Here is a 6,000-nt window from a genome sequence, read left to right as displayed (position 1 = left end):
AAGAGTGCCAACACAAATCTATAAAGATAAAGGTCACTATTGTCTTGCAGTTCTTTTTTTTTTAATTCATTTTTTCATTAAATTATTTATTTATTCTAATTTGTTATAGACAATGGCAGAATGCAATTCATTTCGTATTACACATATAGAGCACAATTTTTAAAGTCACTGAGTGTACAGAAAGTATTTTCACACCATTCATGTCTTCCTACATGTAATTAGGGTAATGATGTCCATCTCATTCCACCATCAGTTCTACCCCCTCCCTTTTCCTCCCTCCCCTTTGCCCTATCTAAATTTCCTCCATTCCTCCCATGCTCCCCACCATCGCCATTATGAGTCAGCATCTTCATATCAAAGAAAACATTCCATCTTTGTTTTGGGGGGATTGGCTTACTTCACTTAGGATTATATTCTCCAACTCCATCTGTTTACCTGCAAATGCCATGATTTTACTCTCTTTTAATGTTGAGTAATGTTCCATTGAGTATATATATACCAAAGTTTCCCTATCCATTCATCTACTAAAGGCATCCGGGTTAGTTCCACCATTTAGTTATTGTGAATTGTGCTGCTATAAACATTAATATGGCTGGGTCCTTGTAGTATGCGGTTTTTAAGTCCTTTGGGTATAGACTGAGGAGTGGGATAGCTGGGTCAAACGGTGGTTCCATTCCCAGTTTTCCATACTGATTTCCAGATTGGCTGCACAATTTGCAGTCCCACCAGCAATGTATGAGTGTGCCTTTTTCCCTACATCCTTGCTAACATTTATTGTTGTCTTCATAATAGCTGCCATTCTGACTGAACTGAGATGAAATCTTAGTTTTGATTTACTTTTTTCTAATTGCTAGAGATGTTGAACTTTTTTATATGTTTGTTGATTGATTGTATATCTTCTTCTGAGAAGTGTCTGTGTTCAGTTCCTTGTCCCGTGTATTGATTGGGATATTTGGTTTTTTGGTGTTAAGGTTTCTGGGTGTTTTATATATCCTAGAGACTAGTGCTCTATTTGAAGTGCTTGTGGTAAAGATTTGCTCCCATTCTGTAGGCTCTCTATTCACCTCACTGATTGTTTATTTGCTGAGAAGAAACTTGTTAGCTTGAATCCATCCTATGTATTGATTCTTGGTTTTGATTCTTGCACTATAAGTCTTATTAAGGAAGTTAGGGTCTAATTCAACATGATGGAGATTTGAGCCTACTTTTTCTTCCATTAGTCTCAATGTCTCTTGTTTAATTCCTAAGCCCTTGATCCACTTTGAGTTTTGTGCATAGAAAGAAATAGAGGTTTAATTTCATTTTGTTACATGTGGATTTTCAGTTTTCCTAGCACCATTTGTTGAAGAGGCTGTTTTTTTCTCCAATGTACATTTTTGGTGCCTGTGTCTAATATAAGATAACTATAGCTATGTGGGTTAGACTCTGTGTCCTCTATTCTGTACCATTGGTCTACAGGTCTATTTTGGTGCCAATACCATGCTGTTTTTGTTACTATTGCCCTATAGTATAGTTTAAGGTCTGGAATAGTAATGTCACCAGCTTCACTCTTCTTGCTAAGGATTGCTTTGACTATTCTGGACCTCTTATTTTTCCAGATAAATTTCATGATTGCTTTTTCTATTTCTAAGAGGGATTTTGATTGAGATTGCATTGAATCTGTATAGTGCTTTTTGTAGTATGGTCATTTTGACAATAATAATTCTGCCTATCCAAGAACAAGGTAGATCTTTCCATCTTCTAAGGTCTTCTTTAACTTCTTTCTTTAGTGTACTGTAGTTTTCATTATAGAGGTCTTTCACTTCTTTTGTTAAGTTTATTCCCAAGGTTTTGTTGTTGTTGTTGTTGTTGTTGTTGTTGTTGTTTTAGGCTATTGTAAATGGGGTGTTTTCCTAGTTCGTTTTTCAGAGGATTTGTCACTGATGTACAGAAATGCCTTTGATTTATGGGTGTTGATTTTATGTCCAGCTACTTTGCTTAATTCATTTGTTAGTTCTAGGAGATTTCTGGTGGAATGTTTTGGGTCTTCTAGGTATAAAATCATATCTGCAAATAGTGATAATTTGAGCTCTTCTTTTCCTATCCATATCCCTTTAATTTCTTTCATCTGTCTGATTGCTCTGTTAGAGTTTCAAGAACTATGTTAAATAGAAGTGGTGAAAGAGGGCATCCTGTCTTGTTCCAGTTTTTAAAGGGAATCCTTTCAATTTTTCTCCATTTAGAATGATGTTGGCCTGGAACTTAGCATAGATAGCCTTTACAATGTTGAGTTATATTCCTAATATCCCTAGTATATTGAACATGAAGGGATGCTGTATTTTATTAAATACTTTCTCTACATCTATTGAGATGATCAGATGATTTTTATCTTTGAGTCTATTGATGTGATGAATTATATTTATTGATTTCTGCATGTTGAATTAACCTTGCATCCCTGGGATGAACCCTACTTGATCATGGTGCACTATCTTTTTGATATGTTTTTGTATTTGATTTGCCAGAATTTTATTGAGAAGTTTTGCAGCTATATTTATTAGAGCTATTAGTCTGAAGTTTTCTTTATTTGATGTGTTTTTCTCTGGTTTTGGAATCAGGGTGATATTGGCCTCATAGTATGTGTTTGGAAGTGTTCCCTCTTTTTCTATTTCATGAAATAGTTTGAGAAGTATTGGTGTTAGTTCTTCTTTTTAATTTCTCCCTTGATAACTTGTATAACTCAGCTGTGTATCCATCCATCCAGTCCTGGGCTTTTCTGATGGTGTCCTCTGTTTCCTTGCTTAAAATTGATCAATTAAAATTGATCTGTTTAAATTATGTATAGTATCCTGATTTAATTTGGGCATATCATATGCCTCTAGAAATTTGACAATGCCTTCAATATTTTCTATTTTATTGAAGTACAAATTTTTAAGATAATTTCTAGTTAACTTATGTAGTTCTGTAGTGTCTATTGTAATATTTTCTTTTTCATCACAGATTTTAGTAATTTGAGTTTTCTCTCTCTTCTCTTTGTTAGCATGGCTAATTGTTTATCAATTTTATTTATTTTTTAAAAGAACCAACAACTTTTGATTTGTCAATTTTTTGTTTCTTTTTTTCAATTTGATTGAATTCATCTCTAATTTTAATTATTTCCTTCTACTACTGCTTTTGGTGTTGATTCCTTCTTCTCTTTCTAGGGATTTGAAATGTAATGTAAGGCCACTTATTTGGTGACTTTTTCTTCTTTGAAGGAATGAACTCCATGCAATGAACTTTCCTCTTAGCACTGCCTTCATAGTGTCCCAGAGATTTTAATACATTTTATCAGTGTTCTCACTTACTTCTAAGAATTTTTTAATTTCCCCCTTGATAACTTTTGAAACCCATTGTTCATTCAATAGCATATTACTTAGACTCCCAGTGTTGGAGTAGCTTTTAGTTTTTATTTTATCATTGATTTCTACTTCATTCCATTGATAGAATAGAGGGTAGTATCTCTACTCTTCTGTATTTATTAAGATTTGCTTTGTGGCATAACATATGGTCTATTTTAGAGAAAGATCCATGTGCTGCTGAAAAGAAAGTGTTTTCACTCGTTGATGGATAATATACTCTGTATATGTCAGTTAAGTCTAACTTATTGATTCTATTATTGAGTTCTTTAATTTCTTTGTTTAGCTTTTGTTTGAACGATCTATCTAGAAGTGAAAGAGGTGTGTTAAAGTCACCCAGAATTATTATGTTGTGATCTATTTGACTCTTGAACTTAAGAGTTTCATTGATGAATGTAGATTCTCCATTATTTGGGGCATATATATTTATAACTGTTATGTCTTGTTGATATATGGTTCCATTACACAGTATGAAATGTCCATCTTTATCCCTTTTGATTAACTTTGGCTTGAAGTCTACTTTATTTGATATGAGAATGAAAACCTCTGCTTGCTTGCTTAGGCCATGTGAATGGTATATTTTCTCCCAACCTTTCACCTTCAGTCTGTGTCTTTTCCTTTGAGATGAGTTTCTCTTTTTTTAAAAAAAAGAGAAAGAGAATTTTTTAATATTTATTTTTAGTTTTCTGCGGACACAACATCTTTGTTTGTATGTGGTGCTGAGGATCGAACCTGGGTCGCACGCATGGCAAGCGGGCGCGCTACCGCTTGAGCCACATCCCCAGCCCCAAGATGAGTCTCTTGAAAGCAGCATATTGTTGGGTCTTTTTAAAAAAAAAAATCCAATCTACCAGCCTATGTCATTTGATTGATGAGATTAAGCCATTAATATTTAGGGTTATTATTGAGATATGATTTGTATTACTGGACATTTTTGTTTATTTTTGGTAGTTAGCTTGACTTGGTTTCTCCTTTGGTTGACTTTTCTTTTATTGTAGTTTTTCCCTTTGCAGATTTTCATTGTTGATTTTCATTTCCTCCTTGTGGAATATATTGCCAAGAATGTTCTGTAGTGCAGGCTTTCTTCCTGTAAATTTTTAGCTTTTATTTATCATGGAAGGTTTTTATTTCATCATCAAATTTGAAGCTTAATTTTGCTGGATATAAGATTCTTGGATGGCATCATTATCTTTTAGAGCTTGGTATATGTTATTTCAAGATCTCCTAGCTTTGAGAGTTTGGGTTGAAAAATTTGCTGAGATCTGAATTGGTCTTCCCTTAAAGGTAATCTCATTTTTATCTCTTGCAGCCTTTAAAATTCTATCCTTATTCTGTATGCTAGGCATTTTCATTATAATGTGTCTTGGTGTAGATATGTTGTAATTTTGTACATTTGGTGTCCTATAGACCTCTTGTATTTGATTTTCCAATTCATTCTACATGCTTAGGAAATTTTCTAATATTATTTCATTGAAAGAGATTGTGTATTCCTTTGGTTTGAATCTCTGAACATTCTTCTATTCCAATAAATCTTAAATTTTGTCTTTTGATGGTATCCCATAATTCTTTGATGTTCTGTCCATGGTTTTTTTTATCACATTCACTGTGAGGTCAACTTTATTTTCAAGATTGTATATTTTGTCTTCATTGTCTGAGGTTCTATATTCCAAGTGATCTAGTCTATTGATGATGCTATCTATTGAGTTTTTAATTGGCTTATTGTTTCTTTCATTTTGAGGACTTCTGTTTGTTGTTTTTTTTTCAGTATCTCTCTTTCTTGAAGTAATCTCTTGCAACCTGTATTTGTTCTCTTATCTCTTTGTTGGTGTGATCAATGGTCACCTAAATTTGTTCTCTTATCTCTTTGTTGGAATGTTCAATTTTTGCCTGTATCTGCTCACTTAGGTTACTTTAGTTATATATATTGAATTCCTTCTCTAATATTTCACCTGCTTCACTATCTATGGATTTTATTGTTGTAATGTCTTGGTTTGTTTGGGACACTTTCCTCCCTTGTTTTTTCATGATGTCTGTGTGACTTCCTCTCTTGCAGTATAGATCTGAGGTATTACAGCTTCTGTCCCAATGTTTTATAGTGTGCCCACAAGTTACCAATACCTTTTAAGGGAGAGATTAATATTATAGCATTCAATATACCCAACGTGCAGCCAAATATCAGTTAGCTTCTATTTTTACATTTACACTTTTGTCACTATAAACAGAAATGATGAGTTCAGTTATCTTCAACCATATAATCAATAGGTTTGTGTAATGGTTTACATTTTCTGATGGTGGAAGGCGGACTGGGAGGTTGGCTGAGATGTTTATGAGGTAGAATGTGAGAATACGGAGATATTAGATTATATGACTAGTGAGAAGATAATCATAAGAAGTTGGCTATTAGTAAGAGAAGCAAGAGATAGGCAACCCCATGTAAGATTTCCTGTTACCTCAGCAACAGGATAACTGTTAGCACCCCTAGTAAAGACATCTCTGGTGCAGCCAGCCACAGGGCCCTTGGTGACATCTTACCAGATCCTTATTGTTGTCTCTTTATAGAAGCAGCAATATCTCAGTTTCTTGGCAGTGGCAGCCTCAAGCCTATATATTTTCTGATATTGAACTG

This window comes from Callospermophilus lateralis, chromosome 4 (genome assembly GCF_048772815.1).
Source record: "Callospermophilus lateralis isolate mCalLat2 chromosome 4, mCalLat2.hap1, whole genome shotgun sequence".
NCBI lineage: Eukaryota > Metazoa > Chordata > Mammalia > Rodentia > Sciuridae > Callospermophilus > Callospermophilus lateralis.
Note: the sequence above shows the minus strand (reverse complement) of the source record.